This window comes from Marmota marmota, unplaced genomic scaffold, assembly GCF_001458135.2.
Source record: "Marmota marmota marmota unplaced genomic scaffold, marMar, whole genome shotgun sequence".
NCBI classification, from domain to species: Eukaryota; Metazoa; Chordata; class Mammalia; order Rodentia; family Sciuridae; genus Marmota; species Marmota marmota.
Window position 1 is genome coordinate 738,282 of NW_026000173.1, and position 26,226 is coordinate 764,507.

Sequence of the window (26,226 nt, forward strand, 5' to 3'; positions counted from 1 at the left end):
CAGTCACTAATAGGCCATTATGTAAAAATGTGAGTGTGTAACCGATGTGATTCTGCAATTTGTATTTGGGGTAAAAATGGGAGTTCATAACCCACTTGAGTCAAATGTATGAAAGATGATATATCATGAGCTTTGTAATGTTTTGAACAACCAATAAAAAAAAAGAAACTTTTAAAACAGAAAGACAAGATAGGGGATAACCCACAATCAAGAAAAACAATCTTTAATAAATGTTGCTAAGAAAAGGCAATATCCACATTAAGGAGAATGAAATTTGAAACTTATATCTCCCATGTATACACACAAAAAAAATCTCAAAATAGATTAAATACATAAGTATAAGACTAAAACTATGAAGCTATTATAAGAAAACATGTGGAAAACTTAATGACATTAATCTGGAGGAAAAATATTTTTGGTTAAGACCTTAAAAGTGTTAGGCAATGAAAGCAATAGACAAATAGGATTACATCAAATTTTTTGCACAGAAAATAATAGAGAAAACATACAAAATGGATGAAAATATTTGCAAATTATACATCTGATAAGAGGATATCATTCAAAAAATAGGGAACTTACATAACTCAACGGCAAGGAAAAACATGATATGATCAGAAAACGAACCAAAGAATTAAGTAGACATTTCTCAAAAAAAAAAAGTCTGCTATGGTTTAGACATATTTGTCCCCCCAGAGATTCAGTTGGAAGTTTATTTCACAGTTTGGAAGTATTGACAGGTGGTGGATCTTTAAAAGTTGGGGCCTAGTAGAAGGTAATTATGTCATGAGTCATCACAGCCAGAAGAGTTGAAGGTGATACTTTAAGGACCAGGTTCATTTGCTCAAGGTGTGTTGTTAGAAAGGAGCAAGCCTGGCCCCTCTCCATTCTCTTACCTCTTATCTTGCCATGAGAGCTCTCTGCACATGCTGCCACAATTTCATGATGCAGCCAGTATGTTCTCACCGTAAGTTGCCAGATTTGGCCACCAATCCTGGACTTTCAGATTCCAAACTGTAAGCTAAATACATTAAATTTGTTTTATACATTAGCCAACATTAGATATTCTCCTATTGTAAGCAAAATAAACTAAGACAAAGATATACAAATTACCAACAGGTATTTGGAAATTTTCCCCAAATCACTAATTGTTATGGCTTAAATATGAGGTATCTCCCAAAAGCTCATGTGTGAGATGATGCAAGAATTTTCAGAAATAAAATGATTAGATTATGAGAAGTATGACCTAATCAGTGGAGTAATCACTGATGGGTGAACTAGGCAATAAATGTAGGAAGGTGGGGTGTGGCTGGAGAAAGTAGGTCAATGAGGGTGTGGTTTGGGAATTTTTATTTTGCTCCTAGTGAGCAGAGGTCTCTCTGCTTCTTTGTTGCATGAACTGCTTTCCTCCATCATGCCATTGTGCCGTAATGTTCTGCCTCACATTGGGTCAAGAGCTGTGGAGTCAGCTGTATAAAGACTGAGACCTCTGAAACCATGAATCAAAATAAACTTTTTCTCCTCTACATGAAAAAGCTGACTAAAACACTAATCATTGGTCAATTAAAATCAAAACCATAATGGGGAGATTGGGGTTGCAGCTCAGTGGTAGAACATTCACCTAGCATGTGTGGGGCCCTGGGTTCAATCCTCAGCACCACATAAAAATAAATAAAATAAAGGTATTGTGTCCAACTACAACTAAAAAAATAAATATTAAAAAAAGAACATAATGGGATCTCACCTCACTCTGGTGAGAATAGCTAGTTCTAAAAAGACAGAAGAGGGCTGGGGATGTGGCTCAAGCAGTAGTGCGCTCGCTTGGCATGCGTGCAGCCCAGGTTCGATCCTCAGCACCACATACAAAGATGTTGTGTCCGCCGATAACTAAAAAATAAGTATTAAAATTCTCTGTAAAAAAAAATAAAAATAAATAAATAAATAAAAAGAAGATAAAAGTGTTGACAATGATGCTGAGAAAATGAAATACCCACTTGCAGTGGGAATAAAAATTGGTGCAACCAGAGAATCCAGTTATCCCATGAGTGGATGGGAGATTGCACTGCGCGCCTCAGGTTAAATGGGAGAGAAAAGGATTAACGGAGTTTTCTGTTAGGTGAACAAAATGGCAGTAATCTCATATACAGTGAGGTGACTGAGCTCTGTACCTGGATAAGTACAAACTGCATCTGGTCGCCTACTAATAGTTGTAACAGGCCTAGGGAACTTGAATTCATGCTACTGGAATAATGATGGTGACAGGTAGGGATGTGGACAGGGATCTTGAATTACAGAATGGATTTAGAAGAGCTCTTCACTGAATTGTATAGGACATTTTTATTGACACGAATGCCAGTCGTAAAATAGATTTGCTATTAGTATTTAGTGAAAAAAATGAATTCACAGAATTAAAAGTATTACATTAATTAAGTTTAAGTATCACATTTTTAATTTTTTTGTTGTACATCTCTAAATTTAGTTACAGCATTTTTCTGTTGATTTTGAAAATCTCTGTGTATCTATGATCTAGATAGGTAGCCTTTGTTCCTTGGTTTATTTTAAATACTGTTATAATTAGGATTAGTGTGTCTGTAGCTGTTTTAATATCTAAGATACATAACTTTACTTAAATTTTATAACTGTCTACTTTGCCATATGCAATGCAATATTGGAAAGATTTTAAAATATCCACTAAGATTAATCTTTAAAAATGGTAGCTGAAATCCTCCTGTAAATTAACTTAAGGCCTTGATTTTTTTTACTATATTATTGTTCTGATGTCTGTATATATTAATCACATGTTATATCATGATTCTAATATCTGTATGCCAGTTTTTATTACTGAACTGTGTATATTTTTTGAAGATGCATTTCAGTATTTTTAAGAACAGCTTGTAATGTTAACTCTTATAAAAGCTTGGCTAAAAAGACAAATAACAAAAAAGTTCTTATAATTAAAGTAATTTTAGAATGGAAAAGCTAAATAACTTAAAATTATATATTTTATATTTATAACCAGAAGCAAGTAATATTACCATGAATTCACATTTTTTTCTGGTTATTTTCTTTGGCTTTGTCTAATTTATTTCTTTTTATGTTAGGTGAATTGATTTTAGGAACAGAGAAACAAAAGCAGCAAATAACAAGATCATGTGTAAAAATGCAAATTATTTTAATAAATCAAGTTATTGTTGTACAGTCAAAAACAAAAAATTGGTGCAACCAATCTGGAGATTTCTTTCAAAGAAGAACTGTCACATGACCCAGAAATCCTACTACTAGATATGAAGGTAAAAAAAAAATTAAATGAACATATTGAAGTGATATTTACATTGCTTTTTTATGAGAGCACTACTCACAATAGTCAAGATATTGAATTAATCTATATATACATTCACTGATAATGGAAAAAGAAAATGTGGTGTATACATTCACAATGGGATATTATGCTACCTAAAAAAGAACAAATTTTTTACAATATGGATGAACCTGGAGGATGTTTTGTTCAATGGGATAAATCCTAAATAGAAATACATATATTTAATTATTAAAGTTAGATAGGAAGAAAAAAATCAAAGAGATCTGTTATAATCAGGTTGACTATAGTGAATGATGAAATATTGTACTCCTGAAAAATATGAAGAGTGAATGATATGTGTTTTCCCCACAAAAATGAGAAATATGTGAAGAAATGCAATTGTTAAGTTATGGCTTAGATATGAGACATTCCCCCCAAAAAAGCTTATGTTAGGCAATGGAGCAATGTTTAGAGGTGAAATTATTAGACTGTAACCTAATCAGTGGATTAACACATTTTATGGATTAGTGATTAATAATTTAAGTGGGATCTTTAGTGGTAACTTTAGGCAGGTGGGTGGGTTTGAAGGAAGTAACCACTGTGGCATGCTTTAGGGGATAGAATTTTGTCTGTGGCTCCTCATGAGTCCCCTCTCTCTGTGTCTGTCTCTCCCTCTTCCTGAACACCATAAACTGAGCAGCCTTCCTCTGCCACACCCTTTGGTCATGATGTTCCACCATCACCTCAGGCTCCGAGAAATAAAATTGTCCTACCATGAATTGAATCTCTGAAACTGTAAACCCAAAAGTAACTTTTCCCCCTCTAAGATGTTCTTTTAGGTATTTTGATCAAAATATGAAGAAAACACAGAAAATTGGTACCAAGAAGTGGGATCATTGCTGTAACATACCTGATCATGTGGTTCATAAGCTTTTGGACTTTGTTTATGGGAGGATTTTGGATAAGTTTGGAGACTCAGGCTGGAGAAACCTTAGAATGTTATAAGCAAGCTTAATGGTTGATTCTGGTGACAGCTCAGATGATCAGAATGCCAGTTAAAATGTAAACAGTAAAAACAGCTGGGCACACTGGCACAGGCCTGTAATCCCAGCAGCTCAGGAAGCTGAGGCAGGAGGATCATGAGTTCAAAGCCAGCCTCATAAATTTAGCAAGGCCCTAAGCAAATCAGTGAGCCCCTGTCTCTGAATAAAATATTAAAAATGGCTGGGGAGGTGGCTCAGTGGTTAAGTACCCCTGGATTCAATCCCTGATATCAAAAAAAAAAAAGGGATAGGCAGTAAAGATTGTGTCCATGAAGTTTTAGTGGGGAATGAATACTCCATTGGGAATTGAAATAGAAGCCTATATGGGGGGGTGTGGGGGCGGGGTGGACTTGCCTGCAATTTATCCAAGTCCTGAGACTTTCTGTGGAGCTGAATTTAAAATGATGAACCAATTAATCTGGTGGAGAAAGTTTCAAGTCAGCATAACATTCAGGTAGTAACATGGGTATTGTTGCAGTTTTAGTCAAGTCCAAGTTTACTCTGATAATCAGGAACATAAATCAGATCAGAAGAATTTTTAAAACTGGAAATTCGGCCAGAAAAAAATGTATGTAAATTTCAAGCAAAGGAAGATGTAGTTGCTGAAGAGATTTCTGTCACTAAGGAGAAACTAAGTACTTTGCACTGAGACAATGGTAAAGATGACTTGAGAATATCTCAGGAATCAGCAAGATTAGAGCCATAACAGGCTCAAGGATGTAGAAATGAGACTTTGGAGGTACACTGCTCACACAGGGGTGTTTAGACAGCTGTTTCTCCAGGATTTGTTTCACCATGCTTAGCTACCCAGGCACTCAGAGGCCACTGCAGTAATAGTTCAAAGGAACTCAGCTACTACTTGAACTTAGAAGACCTTGATGACATCTGTTTCTGCAGAAATGCAGACGCTAGAGTAAAGTGCTCATGGAGGCTTCCACTGAGATTTCAGAGGAGTACCTGTGAGGCCAGGCAAAGTGTAGCATAGTTGGAATCCCTTCAGGCAGCCCATGAGAGGACAATGCAGTTGTGAAAAGAAATCCAAAGCTGAAAGAGACCCTGAGGATTAATAGATGCCATGAACATGCAACATCTGCTGAGGAAAGATGTCGGATACAAAGCCAGCCTAAGAGCAAAGCCATGTTGCCTGTGATCAGCAAAACCAAAGGTGCAAGGCTGCCCAGGTCTGGTACCAGGGATTGAATCCAAGGGTGTTTAGCCACTGAGTCACATCCCCAGCCCTTTTTTATTTTTTTATTTTGAGACAGGCTCTCACTAGGTTGCTTCAAGTCTTACTAGAGCTATTGGACTTTGCCCAACTGGACTTTGGTCTTGCTTTGGTCCCGTCCCTTCTTCCTATGCCCCTATTTCTTCCTTTTGGAATAAGAATATTTATTCTGAGTCTTTGTAATATTGGATGTAACTTGCTTTTGATTCTTACAGAGGCTCATAGCCAAAAGTTTGTCTTGAGTCTCAAAGAAGATTCTGCACCTGTACTTTTGGGCAATTCTGGAACTGTTAAGATTATAAGGACTCTTGGAGATGGATAGAATGCATTTTGCATTGTGAGATGGAGATGAGTTTGGGAGGATAGGGGAAATGCTATGGTTAGGATATAAGGTGTCCCCAAAAAAAGCTCATGTTAGGCAATTGATCAATATTCAGAGGTGAAATGATTATATTATGGCAGCTGTAACCTAATCAGTGTATTTTTTTTAATGGATTATTGAGTGGGAACTGTAGGCAAGTGGGGTGTAGCTGGAGGAAGTAGGTCAGTGAGGGCATGTAATTTGGGAATTATATTTCATCCCTGGCTTCTTTGTCTATCTTCTTTGTCTATCTCTCCCTCCCCCCTCCCCTTCTCTCTCTCTCTCTCTCACCCTCTCCCTCTCCCTCCCTCCCTCCTTCCTCTACCCCTCCTCTCCTCTCTCTCCTTTCTCTCTCTGATTCCTGGTGGCCAGGAGCTGAGAAAATTTCCTTCACACACCTCTCCACTGTAATGTTCTGCCATCACCTTGGGCCCAGAGTAAGGATGTCAGTCAATCATAGCCTGAACCTTTAAAATTGTTAGCCTAAAACAAATTTTTCCTCCTCTAAGTTGTTCTTGTTATTATTTTGGCCACAGCAATGAAAAGCTAACACAGTTAATTATCTAGACTCAATTATTACATTTCAGATCATGTTGTACATAAGAAGTACATACAGTCTGTCAATTTAAAAAACAAAGGAAAAAAACACAACATTACACATACCAAAAAGAATAATTAGATATAAATGTCACCGAATATGTACAAGGTTTTATGGGGGAAAACACAAAATTTTAATGAAACATTTACTAAATAAATAAATAAACAAACAAATAGGAAAATATTCCATGTTCATGGGAAGGATTTCTAAATAATGTTAAGGCACCAGTTTGGGGTTTTGGGGGGGTTTTTTGTTTGTTTGTTTTTCCAATTTGATCTGTATTCAATGCAATCTCATCCAAAACCCCAGCAAACTACTCTTTTGGATATCAACAAACTGATTCCAAAAATTGTACAGACAGCATAATCTTGAAGAAGAATAAAGTTGGAGGGATGACACTGTCGGTCTTACTATAGTAATCAAGACTGTGTGGAATTCATAAAAGACAAATAAATCAAGGGAACAGAATAGGGTATGGAAACAAACACAACTGATTTTCAACAAGAGAGCAAAGGCAATCCAATGAAGAAATTATAGATTTTCACACCAAAGATGGTGCTAAAACAACTGGAAGCCAAATTTTTAAAAAAAAAAAGAATATAGACACAGATATAATATTTTTAAAAAATAACTCAAATGAAATATTGGCCTAAATGAAACACAAAGAGAAAACCCCTGGGATATAAGAGAGAAAAAAAATTGAGGTGGTCTTGGGTTTGGCAGTGACTTCTAAGGTTCAAGACCAAAAGTCTTGAAAAAAAAACAATAAGTTATAATCCAGAAAAATTTAAAACCTCTGTTCTAAAAAGACAATGTCAAGAGAATGGAATTATAAGGCACAGATTAGAAGACAATATTTTAAAATCACAAACATGATATAGAACTTATATGCAAAATAACTAGAATATTTCTTAGTTTTCATAATAAAAATTAAGAATAAGCTGTGCTTTAGGAATAGTCAATTCAGTGACTGAACAAAGCATTTAATCAACCAGGTCCTCTCCATGATTTTACTCTGGCATTCACAGTGTTTCTATCATTCTAAAACTAGGCCAGCCATGGTGGCTCAGGCCTATAATCCCAGGTGCTCCGGAGGCTGAGGCAGGAGGATCTTGAGTTTAAAGCCAGCCTCAGCATTTTAGGGAGGCACTAAGCAATTCAGTGAGACCCTGTCTCTAATAAAATAAAAAATAGGACTAGGGATGTGGCTCAGTGATCGAGTGCCCCTGAGTTCAATTTCCATATCTTCCCCATCCCGAAAAAAAAGTGTATTCTACTATCAAGTATAACTAATTAAAACAAATAAAAAATTAAAAAGAGAGAGAGATTCATTCCCTGATTCCTCTGAAAGCAATTTGTTGGCAGGATTTGCAATTCATGATGTTCCTACCCAGCCACTACTGTGATTGTTTTGATAACTTGAGTTAATCACTATCTACCCACAGAGCTGAATGTGAAATCAGCAGCCCAAATCACCTGAGCTTCACCAAGGAAAGTGACATTAAACCACATTGAACTTTTGTTGGAATAACTTTTGTGAGGAAAAGGTATGGATAAACATGAACCACAATCCTCAATATCGGTTCCTCATGAAATCTCATTTGCAACATTCTTAACTGCTGCAAACCACTTAATTGTGTATACATAATATTTCCTCAAACCCTCAGATGAACATTGGTTTAACACATTTGGATTGCATCTTACTATTTCTTCTCTCCTTGAGTCACTGGGTTTATCCCCAGTAAATATACACTATTGATTTCTATGTAGGCAAAGAAAGAACTATTTATATTCAGTAGTAAGATTATCTGAACAAAATGAAGATCATATGGGCCCTGAAGGGTTGTCAAGTGTCAGCAGATTTCTACATTTAGAAAAATCATTCAACTTGATGACCCATAACTCCAATGTACAAACATATTTTTCTCAGTATTGAACATGCCCCAGAATTTCTTCCTCCTCTGCCATTTACTAAATGGCAGATTGGCCAAAACAGTTAAAAATGAAGATTTATTGTCTTATGGTTTATTTGTTTTTTGTTTGTTTTGTTTTTGTTTTTGTTTTTGTTCCAGGGATTGAACCCTGGGGTTGCTTAATCCCTGAGCCACATCCCCAGCCCATTTTATATTTTATTTAAAGACAGGATCTTGCTAAGTTGCTAAGGCTGGCTTTGAACTCAAAATCCTCCTGCCTCAGCCTCATAAACAGCTGGGATTACAGGCATTACATACAACTGTTTTATTTGTTTTTAACAGCAACTATAAAAATGATATGGAGCCTGTTACGGTTTGGATATGAGGTGCCCCCCAAAAGCTCACGTGTGAGACAATGCAAGAAGGTTCAGAGGAGAAAATTATTGGATTGTGAGAGTCTTAACCCAATCAGTGAATTAATCCCCAATGGGATTAACTAAGAGGTATCTGGAGGCAGGTAAGGTGTGGCTGGAGGAAGTGATTAACTAAGGGTGTGGCTATGGGATATATTTTGTATCTAGAGACTGGGGTCTCTCTCTTTGCTTCATGATCACCATGATGTGAGCTGCTTCCCTCTACCACACACTCCACCATGATGTTCAGCCTTATCTCAAGCCCTGAGAAATGGAGCCAGCCTTCTATAGACTAAGACCCCTGAAACCATGAGCCATCAATTAAAATTTTCCTCCACTATACTTGCTCTGGTCAGATCCTTTAGTCACAGCAGCAAAAAAGCTGACTAAACAGAGCCTAAAATTCTAAAATACATACAATTTTATCTGCCAATTAAACATTAATTAAGCCAAAGATGGGGAAAGAAAATAGAGGAACTATACCATATATCAGTAAATAAATCTTAACAATCAGAAAGAAATTTGCAGAGAGACCTGTGTGCCTTCCATGTGTTCACAAAAGGGGTCTCTGGGATAGTTTCTGGCACTTTCAAAATTCTCAGTAAATGCTTTGTGAATGAGGGAATAAATTAATCAATGAGTAAATATGTGGAAAATATTCTCATAAGTGAAATAGTTGACCACATACCTAAAATTCTATATATGTAAAGATAATAAGTTCTTTACATATATCTCTTATATGTAAAGAACTTATTATCTATATCTGTAATAATAGATGCCCATTCGATCACAAGTACATTGAGAATATTTTGATTCATAAGAAGATCTTCATCATCTCACAAACTGACCTAGAATCATGCTGACAAACCACATCATTCAAGTCCCATCCTGTATTTTGATAGAAAGTTAGCTCTTGGCTCTGACTGGGCCTACCTAGATGCCAGAATCTGAAAGAGAGAAAAAAGATGAAAGAACTTTTTTTTTTCCAACAGTATTTTTAAAAGGGTTAGAGACAGCAAAAGGGCCAGAGGCCAGGGTAGAATTTTGTGAAAATCAGAGACAGATACCCCAAACAACCCTTCTCCACTTCTCATGCAGTTTCTCTTCCACCATCCCCTCTAGTATTCCCCTTGAAAACTGTGCCTACATCACTAAGTATTCTTATACCTTAATGCATTAAACATCCTCCCAGCGAGTGCAATGGTGCACACCTGTAATCCCAGCAGCCCGGGAGGCTGAGACAGTCGGATCATGAGTTCAAAACCAGCCTCAGCAAAAGCGAGGCTCTAATCAACTCAGTGAGACCCTGTCTCTAAATAAAATACAAAAAAAATAGGGCTATGGATGTGGCTTAGTGGTTGAGTACCCCTGAGTTCAATCCCTGGTACCCCAAAAAAAATCCTCCCAAAAAATATCCCAGTTTCTCCTCAGTTTGTGCATCCATAGGTCCTGTTGCCAGGAGACTGTCAATCCATAGGGCTTTCTTATATAATGAAGAGATGTCACCATGGTCCCATGTAAATAGTATTTTTTTTCTTCTTCTTAGTGGAATGATTTTGGAGTCTGAAGAACTAGTTAAAATCTATAGATCCTCTACTTATTCTTGTCTTCTTGGACAAATAATTTAATTTCCTCAATTCTCAGTTTGCCCATCTAATAATTGGGGACTACAATAAGAGTACTATATGTTTCACAAAATACATATGAAGATCAAAGGTGGAAATATGCTGAAGAACTTAAGAGTTTTTTTAAGATTATATAAATATGAAATATTATAAAAGTACAAGAATTTAGGTGTCTTGCTTTTTATGAGAAACATTAAAGCTTCATCAATTATGATCTTAACAAGAATTTTATTATAGAGCTACAAATAGTTAAAATCAATGCAGAACATACCTGGATTTGAGGACCATTGTTGGGTGACCTTAGCTGAACTATCTATACTCTGCAAACACAATTTGCCTCATCTCTATAGTGGAAAAAATAATAACCTATGTGTCTCATAAGTTTCTTGTAATGATTAAATGACAATAGAATTTCTTAACCCTGTGCTCTACAGTCAGTACAAGAGAGTGAGCTGTTTTAGTTTTAGTTTCATAACTGATGTTGGACAACCTACATACCCTGCCGGATCCAGGACCCTGCCTTTAACTAATTCAATACTCACATGGCACTTGGATTGTAAGGTGTTCCGTGGACCCATTGCCAATGTCTCTGACACTCTGGATCTGACAGACCCACATCATAAACCGCATCTATTTGCAGATTTGCAATAATAAAATCCTCAGGGGGAAAAAAGACAAAGGAAAAGTACTCAGCAAAACTAAGTTCCTTTTGTTGTTGTTGTTGTTGTTGTTGTTTGTAAGTTTGGATTTTTTTAATGCATTTTAATTATACAAATTTATGGGGTACACTTTTGGTGGTGGGGTGACTGGACGGCCCCGTGTCCTGATGGCTCTGGGTAGGTCCAAGGCCTGGCCTCCCACACAGGTGCAATGAAGCACCTTGCCAGCGGCCAGGCTGACGCAGTGGCAGTGCCGGCGCCAGGAAGTTTGCCTACCAGAAGCTAAGCGCCTTCAATGAGATGCTGCGGCCTTAAGAAGAAGTGACTGAACCTGCTTGTGGTGTGATCTTGGCCAGGACAACCAACCAGCTTCTGCAGCCCGGTTAAGATCCAAAGAGTCCAAGAAGGATATAGTACAGCCTCACCCTGTGGCGGCTGCCCACCTCCATCCTTGTCCAGGGACTTGCTGGGACACCTTCCTCTGCTGAGGGCTCAGAGAAGTTACTTTTTTACATAGGCTGAGGTCAAGTGTTAACACCAAGAACATTAGGATTTATGGCTGAAGTTTCAGAATGTCAACTGGAATAATAACTGAAGTTTTAAGCAAAAGGTGTTCGAGTGCATTAAAAGATTTGCTTCATGTGTTTAAAAAATACATATAAGAAATTTATGGGGTACAGGGTGATAAGTTGATCCATTGTATAGTGTGTAATAATTAAATCAGAGTCTTTAACGTTTCCATCTCCTTTAACATTTTTTAAGTTTTTTTAACATGTAGAAATTATACCCTATTTATAGGTACAGTGTGATATTTCAACTGAGTTCTTCAAGGTCAAACAGAAATGAGAAGAAAAAGAAAAAGCATCCAGGAATAGCCACATGGGGGTTCCCCAGAAAGGCAGGTCTTCTCTAGCTGAGCAAAGCAAGGTCAAACATCACTTATGATCCTGATTTTCATTACATATGAAAGCAATTCCTACCCATGATCATAATGAATTCTCATCTCAGACTCAATTCCCCTCTTTTTTCACTAAGAGAGGGCATTGTTCAAAGTTGTCCACAAGAATTTTTTTTCAAATCTAATCATTTTCCTTTCATAATTTCAAAGATTCTTTTTTTAAATATTTTTAAAATTGCCAATGGATCTTTACTTTATTTATTTATATGTGGTGCTGAGAATCAAACCCAGTGCCTCACACATGCTAGGCAAGCACTCTACCACTGAGCCACAACCACATCGTTCAAAGAGTCTTTTTTTTTTAAATATATTTTTTAGTTGTAAATGGATCTCTTTTATTTTATTTATTTATTTACATGAGGTGCTGAGGATCGAATCCAGGGCCACACACATGCCAGGCAAGTATTTTACCACTGAGACACAATTCCAGCCCCCCTCAAAGATTCTTTATATTCATTTCTGATTGTTTATTGTGACTCTTCATAAATTAACTTTATTTTCCCATTCAAATTAATACTCTTCTCTCTAAGAAGTTAACAATTCATAAAACACTTACATATTAAAATAATAAGCTGGTATTTCAGGTAGAAATATATTCATCTTTCCACTAAACCCCTCGTTGCATATTTTTAATGCCACAATTTCTTTGGGGGTAATTTAGTTACACTGAAGTAGGAATAAGGTGCGGAATGAATGGAAAGGCTGAGCAAGCCTTTCCTACCTATTTTCTTGAAAGCCTTCTGCCATAGCACCAACACCCAGAACAATAAAATCTACCGCCTTTTAGGAAAAGAGTATAAATAATCAGACAGGCTCATGACTCCATTATCTCCTAGAAAGTACCTGCTCTTCCTTGCTGTTGATCACTAGCAAATGAGCCTTCATTCTAGAGCAGTTCTCCTCACTCTTATTCCAAGATTTTGCATCAGTAGAAATAAAGTAGCAACTGGAACTAAATGACTTCCAATTCTTTGGGCAACAGCTCCAGACTTTTCCTTTATTGGGAAGAGAGGGATATAGGTGCAATATAAGGAAATATCTTTTAAAATAGTGTATAGTGTTAAAATTAAGGGCCAATGGAGACCACAAGAACACTGTAATCCTATCTCCATCCAGATGTAGCAAGGAGTCTTGTCCTATCAGGTGTCAATAAGCCCAGTCTGCATCAACCTGGATGTCAGTGTCCCATTCTTCTGCTGAAATGCTATCAGGAAAAGTCAGCTAAAATATAATGTTTAAATAAGACCCAGACTCCAAAACCTCAATACAAAAATGTCCAAGTCTCAACAGAAAATAATCAATTATACCAAGGACCAGGAGTTCTCAAAAAAAAAAAAAAAAAAAAAAAAAAAAAAAAACACAGATATCAACAGATGCCAAAAATCAAGATAACAAAAAGTTAGAATTATCTGACAAAGATTTCAAAGCTGTCATAATGCATATATTTCAAGAAGAATGAATAAAATAAATGTCCATCAATAACTAAAAATAGAAAGAAAGATTGACAATGAGAGTTTTTTTAAAAAGAATGTAGAAACATTCTTGAAATGAAAGGAAAAATAGACTCAGCAAAGAAACTGAAGATGTAAAGAACAAAATGGAAATATTATCATTGAAAAATCCAAAAACCTCTTTAAAAGATTATGGATGAACTGGGCAAGGTGGTGCGTGCCTGTAATCCCAGCGGCTTGGGAGGCTGAGGCAGGAGGATCGCAAGTTCAAAGCCAGCCTCAGCAAAAGCGGTGCGCTAAGCAACTCAGTGAGACCCTGTTTCTAAATAAAATACAAAAAATAGGGCTAGGAATGTGGCTAGTGGTCAAGTGCCCCTGAGTTCAATCCTTGGTACCCGCCCCCAAGAAAATTAAAAAGCTTATAGGTGAGATCAACATCAAAATGGAGAAGGGGACAGAGAAATCAATGAATTGTCAGAAAAAAATAATAGAAATTTCCAACAGAAAAACAGATGAAATAAATATAAAAAATATAATAAAACCCTATATCATGATCCTAAATGTGTAATACCAAACAATAGAGGTCCAAAATATATAAAGTAAAAACTTATACAAATACAGAGTGAAAACAAAAGAGAGATTTACATTATCATAGGTGGACACAACTATACATGTCAAATATCAACAAGAATATTGAAGAACTCAAAAACCTCATCAACCAAGAGATTCTAATGAACATGTTTAGAACAGTTCACTCAACAACTGAATACCCATTCTTTACAAATGTCCATGGAACATATACCAAGATAGACCACATACTGAGATGTAAAACAAACCTCAACAAATTTACCATCATTAAAATCACATAGTGCCCTCTAACCATTATGGAAACATACTAAAAATCAAAAACAAAATAGGAAAATCACCAAACACTAGACATTAAGTAAATGAAGTGCCTCCCAATGCCTAAGCTAGAAAAACAAAATAAATAAAAAAGTATTGAATTATGGCCCAAAATATAAAATAAATATCCATGGGTACATGTAGATATAAATTACTGAATAAATTAGTAAATAAGATAGAAGAGGCAAATCTCATATACATAAGCCTTTCAATTAAATTATGTAGATATTTGGGGTGGTTCATTTTACATACTATTTTGATCAAGCACTCTGGGTATTGCTTCAAAGATGTTTCTGGATGAGATTTACATTTTAATCGGTGGACTTTGAGTAAAGAAGATTGCCCCCTTAATATGGATGGGCCTTGTTTTATCAGTTGAAGATTTAAACAAAAGAATGCCCTCCCCAGAGCAAAAGAGAATTCTCCAGCACACTGCCTTTAGACTTCATCTGCAACACTCACTTTTCCTGATCCTGCAGCAGACTGTCATTGGCCTCAAACTGCCACTCTTTCCTGATCTCCAGCCAACTGGTTTTCCCAACCACATTTTGGACTTTTCAAGCCTCCATGATTGCATGAGCTAATTTCTTGAAAGGAAATATCCATATTTTCTATGTATTCTACTGGTTATGTTTCTCTGGAGAACCCGGACTAATGAACACTCTAATGGACAGGGAGCGTAACTCCTCAATCCTGAAATGTGGACAGCACTTAGCAGCTTTCCTTGGAAGAAAACAGTGTGGAATAGGGAGAGAAAAAGAGCAACTTTACAGTGGAGAAACCTGAGAAACACTACTTTACCTAGGTGATCAAGGTCAACAAATCAGCAGCCAAAAAGTACTTTGATAATATATATCCTTGATATGATGTAATGAAAATAGCAGTTTACATCTATGGCCTTCCTCCCAAAAACTAATAACCCTAGTCTAATCATTAGAAAAACATTAAAATTTTTGTTTTTTGGACCAGGGATTGAATCCAGGGGTGCTTTATCTCTGGGCCACATCCCCAGCACTTTTTTATACTTTCTTTAGAGACAGGGTCTAACTAAGTTGCCTAGGCCTTTGCTAAGATGCTAAAGCTGGCTTTGAATTCTCATTCCTCTTGCCTCAGCCTCTCAAGCTGCTGGGATAACAGACATGCACCATCACACCCAGCAAAACATCAAATTTTAATGGAGGGACAGCCTAGACTAGTATTCCTAAAAATTATCAGTCATCAAAAAAAGTTTGAAAATTATCACAGCCAAGAGGAAAATAGATATGAAAACTAAATATAACATGATGTTCTGAGTGAGATTCTAGTACAGAAAAAGAACATTAGGTGAAAACTAAGTAAACCTTAATATATAATGAACTTTAGTGATAATATATCAATATTGGCTCATTAATTATAACGAATGCCCTCACTCATATAAGGTGGTAATAATAGGGAATATTGTATATACAAGGTAGGGTTCAAATAGGACCTATTCATATTGTCTGCTCAATTTTTCTGTAAATGTAAAAATGTTCATTGAAAAATGAACATAAAATGTGAGTGAAATACTCAAAAAATAAAATGTCATTAAAAATACATTTTTATTTGCATATTTTAATGTTTCAAATAAATGAGTTCTTTAATAAAAATACTCATAAAAATGTGAGAGAAAAAGTAAGTGTGCACAGAAACTTCAGAAAGAAAAGAAAGCTAAAGAGTAAAGGCAATATGTCCTTTTTCACAGTCAAACCTCCAATGAGCAACTTAAAACATACATATAAGAATTTTAGGTCCTATAACATTCTATACATGTAGTTTAGAATGATCATGAAACTCCACTTTTTAATATTATAAACCTGGAAATCTTATTGTAAATATTAATTTAGGATCCTTACTAAATTCTACTCATTAAATTTTACCTTTAATGGTTGAATAGTGTCTTGAACACTTTAATTCTGGGTGGATTGGTTCTTTTGTAGAATTTGGATACTTCTTTTCTTCAAGAATCTGAGAATATTTTTGAAATAAAACTGGAAAAGAGAATTTAAAGACATGCATTTTTCCAGGTAGTACTATGACTTTGTTCTTTACTATTATTTTCTTGCATTCTTTATAGAAACAAAACCTACTAATGGCTGATTTCCTGAGTAGATGTAGCCCGACTGGAAAACAGACAATGTAATCCTAACCCTATTGATTTTGAAACTATAAACTCACACACACACACACACACACACACTACACATATATAATGTATAAAGTATATTTATATAGAGATTAAAAGAGGACGTGAAAGTTCCATCATAATGGTCTAAAGGAACTTATCCATGTTATCCATAAACACATACAAAAATTCATATAAAGATTAAATCTCAGTGAAAGGGAGTAAAAGTTAGAAAACACTTGCATTTAATTGTGTACACAGCCTGGGACTTTGTGGGAGGGAGGAATTAGCTAATTCTGAGGAGTTCTGAGATATCTTAGAGAATAGAAATTTTTAAAAGAACCCAGCATTGATCAAGAGGGCATGCTTTTTCTCCTATTCTTTCTTTTCCTTTCTCTTCATCCCAACTGCCTCTTATTCCTCAGGGTACCAACACTCTCATGTCACTCCCTATTTAAAACTAACTCTCCTCTCTCCCTCCACCCCGCTCTCTCTATTAGATTTGCTCTCTTTCTTCCTAACCTTCTATTTATTTCTTGACTCACCTCATTCTGGCTTTGATTTCTACCATTTCACTTAAGCCACCCTTCAAAGAGATCACCTAAGACCACTTACTAGTCATCTTCCTAATGAACTTCTTGCAATATTTGACTCCAGTTCTCTGCCCCCTTAACTCTTCAGACACTACTTTCTATTTTCTCCTAACCTTTCTTGCTATTGCTTCTTGTTCTTTTTTATGAGCTCTTGCCCCTCCATCCATCTCTTCTAAACTATTAACATTCCCCAGAATTCCACCCTTATCATTTCTTCTCATACTAAGTCCTCTTCCTGAGTAATATCATATATTCCCTGGTCTCACCTGTTGCCATTATGTGAATAACTTCCAGAACTCAGACCTAACTCCTAAAACCCAGAAAAATGTTCCTCCCACTAAACATGGGCACATCCAATGTACCCAAAAGTTAAATCATCATCTTCCAACTAAACCTGCCACTCATGCTATCTTGTCTATCTTTTTGAATGGCTTCATCATTGCTGAGTTTACCAGGTCAGAATATTAGAGTCACACTTAACTTCTCTGGGTCTGTTAATCACCAGATCTAAATATTCATCAAGCCTCTTTCATTATATCTTCTTTGTCATTCAGAGCTACCTTCTCTTCTCTTTCTTCAGTAATAGTATCCTTGAATCAGGTTCTCAATGTGCCTCAACAGGATTATCCATTAGCCTTCTAACCTTTCTTTAACACCAACATTGTGCTCATAAACCCATTGTCACAGCTTTGTAAAAACAAACTTTCTATAAGTCAAATTTGATCATATCAATTCCTTGCTCAAAATTCCTCAATGGCTCACCATGACTGTTAACACATTGTTAAAATGGCCTCAATGTTTAACCCTCCCTGTATGAATTCACACGCCTTTGCAATGTGACTTTGCAGCTTTTCTAATCAAGAAGTGAGGTCTATTTCTCCACCACTTGAGTCTGAGCTGCTTTTAAATCTTTCTTTGGCCAATAGAATGTGCAAAAGAAACTGTGATTGTTCCAAATTAAAACTTCAATATGACTTCATTCCACACGCAGCCCTGGAAGTCTACAAGGGGCAATGTGAACAAACCCAGCCTAGATTGATGAATGATGCCAGAAATGTGGTGAAACTGTCCCTGTCATTCCTTGACATCCTCTTTCTCAGAAGCCAAGTTGCCTGTGACTGGTATCTGACATCATATGCATGAGTGAGTTCAGCTAGGAAGAGGAACTTTTCAGCTGAGACCAGTCTAAGTTGCCAAACCTCAGAAGTGGAAGGTAAATATATAGTTTTAGACTATAAATTTTAGATTGGTTTATTAAGCAGCAAAAGACTCTTTGTAAAATAATCTTTAGGAAAAAAAATCCAAATTCTTTCTAATAGTACACTACACTCTTGGTAATCTGAGCCCTGCTCATGTCTGCCAACTTCCTTTCAAATTTCTTCATTTAGCTCTTTAGGTTTCAGTCATATACATTTACATTTCCCCAAAATTATTCCCTGATGTCACATGATGCCATTCTTGGTACACATAGCTCTAGATGTCGCCTCCTGAGGAAGTCTATGCTCACTTCTTCCCTGCACAATACTTCCTGTTGTAATATTGTAAGCACTGGTCTACTTGACTATTCTCTTAATCTCGTAAGACCAGGGCTTTGTGGCTGGCTTTTTCTGTGTCTCTAACACAGTGCCTGACAAATTGCCATTGCTACTTATTGAATGGCCAAATAATGAGTAAAATATCTATACAAAAATATACTAAGCTTTATGGCTTCTAAATTTTTGATAAATTCTAAAAATCTGGACATGCAGTAACCCAACTATTTCCTAAATTGGCTTTTAGATCTCACACAGTCTTGTGCAGGACAAAAAATAATTACAAAGAAATTCATTGAAGAATTCTTCTCAGAATATTTCTTCCCATCTCCTTGTCCACCTGATGACCCCAAAATGTGTTTGTACTCTCAAAGAGGGCTGGCCTTATAAATTTTACTAAGGAAGTATAGATTTTTCCTCACACAGAGTGTAATATAAAGATGATGTTACCCATAGATTTCACTCAATAACATCAACACATACATACACATACACTTTTCAAATTTTCTAATAAGAATGGATTTCATTATTTTTGCAGAAGAGTAACTAAATTCAATTAAAGAGCAAAATTCCCAATGGATTCTTGTGAATCATATCTCCTCAGGAAAAAAAAAATTTAAATGTGTGGTTAAACTCATTGTGAAATGTCAATTTCGAATGGGCATCTTCTCTTCACATAAAGCAGATATTGTTCATTGTTCATTGTTCATAACATACTTATCAATAAAAGCAACAGATAATAAGACTGTCTTTAGCAGGAAAACTATCAGTGATGAGAAAAGAAGCAACTTTGGAACATGTGGATTACTTTTGTGAGCTGAATAAAAAAATCAAATTAATTTCATCAGTAAAAAATTGTCGTTATTTCCTCTTCTCCCTTCTCTTATTCTCCCTTTTCTTCCATGACACACAATGACTAATAGCATTATTAGTATAATGACAGTTGAAATAATATAGTAATAGGAACAGAAAAAATAATGATGCTCATTATAGAAATTTTGAAAAATACATAAAAACACAAATCCCAACCATTGAGAATAACATTGTTAATATTTTGCTATATATACTTTCAGCATTTTTTTTCTCACCAGTTCTTGCCATCATGCCAAAAAGATAACAGATATGTTGCTCAGAATAACAGACATGAGTTTATTAGAAAAGATAGGGAAAAGGAAATGGGGACCACTCTCAAGGGAAAGTGATTTCTGTCAGAGAGAAGAAGGGCCATCCTTTCAGTGATTTTTGAAGAGTATATACATTTATGCACATTGTCTTTATTTTCTTTTTTATTATGCCTTTTTTTTTCTTTTATGTGGTGCTAAGGATCAAACCCAGTGCCTCACACATGCTAGGCAAGTGCCCTGCCACTGAGACACAGCCTCAGCCCCCCTATTTTCTTTTGTAACATTCTTTATTATGGTTTCATATTATTCCATTATATATTTAAATATTTTTTTCAATTGCAACTTAAAATATGTGACAGCTGGTAAATCTTTATAATCCTAGTTCACATTTTTAGGATAAAGTAAGTCTTTTCAGTAAGCCATCTCACAGCTGGAAACCATTTTCTGGGCTGGGGAGATAGTTTAGTGATAGAGTGGGTTTGCCTAGGATGTGCAAAGCCCTGAGTTCAGTCACTGCCAAGGGAGGGAGTGATCCATGGGGACACCTTCCATCAAGATAAAATCAATGAAACAATTTTCTTCATATTAGGATATATTGTCAATTTCAAGGCAAAAAAAGAAAAACTTCAGATTTCTGCTTTGGAAAAAATATTTTACATATTATATGATTTTTTATATATGTGTAAGAATACACAATAAAATGCAAAGTATGGTTTTCTATAAATAGAAAGTATCATAAATAACACAGTATCATGAATCTTTTATTTCCCACTTTATGACCCCTTAATGCCTGTCTACAGAACTGCTGGGTTTCCCAAATACATCCACTCTAGAGAACCAGCAAATAGCATCACCTGCTTATAAACATTCCCTTCCTCCTAAACTTGACCATTAACTTTGACCACTGGAAAATGATTTTTTAAATATTTTTAAATGATTTTTTAAATATTTTTTAGTTATAGATGGACATAATATATTTATTTTTATTTGTTTATTTTTATATGGTGCTGGGGACCAAACCCAGGGCCTCATGCATGCAAGGCAAGCGCTCTACCACTGAGCTACAACCCCCAGCCCCTGGAAAATGATTTTTTTTAATTCTAATTTGTTATATATGACAGGAGAAGGTATTACAATTCATATTACACATATAGAGCACAATTTTTCATATCTCTGGTTGTATATAAAGTATATTCACACAATTCGTGTCTTCATGCATGTACTTAGGGTAATGATATCCACCTCATTCCACCATCTTTTTTACCCTCATTCCCTCTCCTTTTTCCTCCCACCTCTTTGTGAAAATTGAAACTGCAGGAGAATTTGAGTTTGTGACTGAGGACTTTGGTTTATTTTTGAGTCTCATTTCCATATGAGTATTTTCCAAAGCCATATTCAGAAGAGACCTTCTGCTTTCTTTAGAAAATCAGAGTCATCCCTTCCTCAAAGCATCTTATACATGATGGAGGCAAGCCTGGGCAATTTAGCAAGACCCTGTCTCAAGATAAAATAAAAATGACTGGGGATGTAGCTCAGTAGCAGAGCACCCTTGGGTTCAATCCCCTGTACCAAAAAGTAAAATAAAATCTTATACATGAGTTGCCAGAATGGTGGTCAAATGTCCTATCACTCAACTAGATGAGAGCAGAAGCAATAAATAAGCACTTACCACTGAGAGGTATCATGCAAGAATTAAAAAACATATGAAGCCACTTGGTCCACAGAAGTGCAATCCCCAAGACCAGCACAGTGTGAATAATAGCCTTTAAACATACTAAACATAACTAAAAATATATATATAAGAAAAGCAGGAACTCAAGTGGTGAGGGAAAGAAATAGGAAGGAAAGGAAAAGAGGAACCAAGCAAGTTGTTCTTTTCTAAAAACTGTGTTCTCTAGATATGCCAACCCAAGTAAAATTTGTGTGCTTCCACATGCAAGCATAACTTCTTTTTTTTAAATTGCATTTATTTTTTAAATACATGACAGTGGAATGCATCACAATTCTTATTACACAGATAGAACACAATTTTTCATATATCTGTTTGTATATAAAGTATGTTCACACCAATTCATGGTCTTCATACATGTACTTTGGATAATGATGTCCGTCACATTCCACCATCATTGCTAATCCCCTGCCCCCACCCTTACCCTCCCACCCCTCTGCCCTATCTTGAGTTCCAATGAACCTGAGCAAACACTTGTTCATGCTGCATTCATTCCTCATTTCTGGCTAATCAGGCAGCTTCTTGGTATCACATTCTAATAATACTTGCACCAAGCTCAGGTGACAGCCTCACCACATTCAAGAATCAGCTTCCTTTAGCATGGTGGGAAAGGCAAAGTTTAAAACTTACTGATTTTGAAGAGACTCCTCTGTGCTCTCTGTTATCCTCTGCTGTTCATAATTAGCTCCATCACGAATCTCTGTTCATTTTGTTACTGGTCACCTCCCGAACTCCTGAAGGCAGCTCTCTTTATTAGGTGATAGAGGAGAAGCCATCTTTTATTCCACACTTCTCTCTCCCTTTACTCCCCACGTCATCTCAACAAACAGCTCTAGAAGGTACACACAACTATTTTGAACAGTTGAAATGATTAAATAGAATTATATGTAAAGAGAATAAACTTAAACTGAATGCCAAATATTATTTTTTCCAAAGGCCAAGAGGAAAACACTCCAAAAATTAAATCTTTCGTATAGGACCTTTCAACAGAACTGATCTCAACTTGTGCCCACATTCTGTGCCCTCAGCTCTCTCCAAATTATTTGCCTTCTTTTAACATCCATCACCTGACCCTTCCTTGTCCTAAATAACTCACACATATACATAAGCATGAATGCACACACACATATACACACATTAACCTCTATATTTCCATTGCATTTCTATATTTATGTCTATCAAAATGTACTGAAAATCATGAGGTTACAATAATATCTCTAAATCTAATCCAATGCCATAGGTTTTTATTTTGGTTTCTATATTTCTTATTTTGTGACAGTTAGAAAACTAAGTTCATTTTCTTTAACTTATTCACATATTTAGTTAACCTTCTGGATGTTACCAATCTCCCATCTTTGGTGCCAGCTCTCCCCCACTAAAACATCCTTTTCTCACTCTCCAGCTTTTCTTCCACAGTCTAAGCCACTGTCCCCAGAACTGATGCCATGTGTATAATGCTTGTATATTCTCACATCTTACCAGTCAATGCCTCCCTCACTGAGAACATTCTCCTCACCTTGCTGAGGTTCTGAAATCCTGTGTTGAGCTAGCCCTTCATAGAAAAACCCTCTTTGCTCTGCTCCTTGAAGCTCTTAGCAATGCACACAAGGTTACCTCCATATGTAGAAGCCCTCCTTGCCACGTAAGGCTCCGACTCCCCCACACTGGGCTATGCCATCACATGGACAACCTCCTCATCTTGTTCAGACTCTGAAATCCACACCAGGTCTACCTTCTGCCTAGACATTTGCCTCATCCTGCTTGGGATTTGACACCCAATATCAGGTCCTACACCCTCAACAAAAATGCCTTCCTTACCTTGCTTAGGCAGTGAGTTCCCACACTGATCTCTCCACTACATAGATTCCCTCCTTATCTGGCCTGGTCTTTGAAACCCCATCAGATCTACCCTCTGCAAGGATATACTCTTTAGCCCTCTTAGGCTCTGAATCTCAACCCACATTGGAGCCAATACTATGCATGCATACCCCCTCACCTCTCCCCGAGGCCAATATCCCACACCAGGTTGCCCCTCCACCTCATGCATGCATGCTCTCCTCACACTGCTTGAACTCGGATTCCCAAACTGAAAATTAAAATATGCAACAGCAGATAAATCTTTATAATCCTACTTCTCGTTTTTAGGATAAAGTTAAGTCTTTTCATTTGCCATCTCATGGATGGAAACCATTTTGGGGGCTGGGGGTATAGTTTAGTGGTAGAGTGTTTTTGCAGTGAGCTTGTTCTCTCTCAGACTCTTATCATCCCACACTGGATTTCCCCTATTTTGGACACTTCCTCAATCCTTTATCTGTGCTACTCTACACTTGGCCAATATCGTGTGTGAACACTCTCCTTGCCATGTTCAGACTCTGATTCTCTATGCCACATGACATTCCCATACCAACGGTGATATTTTCCTTACACTGCTTAGGCTCTGATATTATTGTTAAGTAAACCCCTGCATAGCCACCCTTCTAACACTACATGAGCTCTGACACCCAGTGCCAAACCACCGCTGAACTCCTTTAACAGTGGTCCACTCTGTGCTTTGAATATAGCCCCTGCTGCTCTGCCACTGAAGCTTATTTTTTAAAGGAACGTGTTTCTTTCTCTTTCTCTGTCCCTGCTCCTCCCTAATCTCTCCCATCTCTATATCAGGGGAAACAGGATTAATTTTCTTCCCCATCCTAGGCAGAGTTATCTGTCCTTGAGCACCTACCTACCACAGGAACCAAGTAATTCAGATTTGTGGATGGCACCAGAAGCTTTCAGAAATGACTCACCTAATTTCACAAGTGAATTACAACTTCAGACAGAACACATGGAACATAGCCTTTGAATTATCTCCTTAAACCCCCCCTTCTCCCCCAGATGAGCAGAATCACAGCCTCTGAGACAGGAGTCACCAGTGCTTCCCCTTGGCTAACAAAGCAATAAAATTTCTTTTTCCTTTTTCTCAAAACCATGTCCTCATTATTAGATTGACATCAGGGTCAAGGACCGGGCTTTTGGTAACACTCACCTCACCCTACCACAAACACCTACCTTTCTTGTCCCTTATGAATTATGTAATAAGGAAAAAATTATGACAATGAATAAAGGAGTTATAAGTTCTCTGCAATTATTGAACTTAACAAGTAGTTGCCTATGAAGATGTGTGCATGCATACTCTCTCCTCCCAATAATAATTGCTGATTTTCAGAGGCTTTACCATCTAAGCTCCTTAAGCAATATCTATTTCTAAAGTTACCTCTCTCTCCCTAGAATAAGTCATATTATAAATGGATTAAATTGAGTCATAAACAATCAAACTCTGAGTGGTTGTTTCAGTCAGCATTTTTGTTGCTGTGACCAAAAGTCCTAACAAGAACAATTTTAGAGGAGGAACAGTTATTTGGTATTCATAGTTTCAGAGATTTCAGTCCACAGACAGCCAGCTCCATTGCTAGATGAAGCAGAATATCATGGCAGAAAAGTATGGTGAAGGAAAGCAGTTCAGGACATGGCACCAGGAAACAGAGAGCAAAAGAGCAAGAGCTCCTCTTAACAAGGACAAAATATGCCCCCAGTGACCTATCTCCTCCAGCCACACCCTATCTGCCTATGGTTACCACCCACCTAACCCATTCAACAGGATTAATGCACTGATTAGGTCATTTTTACCTCTAAATTTTCTTGCATTGTCTAACACATGAGTTTTGGTGGACACCTCATACCTAAACCATAACAATAGCTTACAACACTAATAGCTGTTTCTCATTCACATTACATCTGGCTAAGAGTCTACATAGATAGACTTGACTGTAGCTCTGTTTAGTTTCTCTACAATTGTTTTCTCATTCTGGAACCGAGGATCACAGAGTACAATGAAACTTTCAGTAGAATCCTCAATTTGGATTAAATGTGCATTATATTCATTCTGATGCTATTGGTCAAAAGAGACCACCTGGACTAACCTGCAAATGGGGCAGAAAAATATACTCTACCTACAGGAAGATATGTCAAGGAGATCAAAATTTAATCCTTTCACAGAAGATTATATAAGTTATTGGGTAACAATAAAACAATCTATACCCAAACCCTTTAAATTACTTAGCCAATAGATCTCAGGCAGTAATCTCCAAAATGGGGCAAGAGTACCCCAGGTGGTATAAAAGAGGAATCACTGGAACACAAAGATAAGATACTAGAACTTCTATTTACATTTATTTATAATTTTTTTTATTTTATTTTTTTTATTGGTTGTTCAAAACATTGCAGAGCTCTTGACATATCATATTTCATACATTAGATTCAAGTGGGTTATGAACTCCCATTTTTACCCCAAATACAGATTTCAGAATCACATCGGTTACACATCCACATTTTTACATAATGCCATATTAGTGACTGTTATATTCTGCTACCTTTCCTATCCTCTACTATCCCCCCTCCCCTCCCCTCCCATCTTCTCTCTCTACCCCATCTACTGTAATTCATTTCTCTCCTTGTTTTTTTTTCTATTCCCCTCACAACCTCTTATATGTAATTTTGTATAACAATGAGGGTCTCCTTCCATTTCCATGCAATTTCCCTTTTCTCTCCCTTTCCCTCCCACCTCATGTCTCTGTTTAATGTTAATCTTTTCCTCCTGCTCTTCCTCCCTGCTCTGTTCTTAG

The 26,226-nt window shown here is 36.6% G+C and overlaps 1 protein-coding gene across 2 annotated transcripts in view; it reads right to left on the bottom strand.

Moving 5' to 3' along the window:
- LOC107159939 (C-type lectin domain family 4 member A-like) overlaps window positions 1–21,647 on the bottom strand; it is a 68,099-nt gene extending 46,452 nt beyond the window's left edge. Inside the window, exons 1-3 of one of the 2 annotated variants that reach the window (XM_048787837.1) lie at window positions 21,506–21,647; window positions 16,343–16,453; window positions 894–1,018 (exon numbers count right to left, since the gene is read on the bottom strand). The gene's annotated coding sequence lies outside the window, so the exon portion shown is untranslated. Of the gene's footprint in view, window positions 1–893; window positions 1,019–1,741; window positions 1,867–16,342; window positions 16,454–21,505 lie in introns of those variants that run through there. The other variant, XM_048787838.1, reaches the window with a different exon arrangement.
- Between the last annotated feature and the right edge of the window lie 4,579 nt (window positions 21,648–26,226).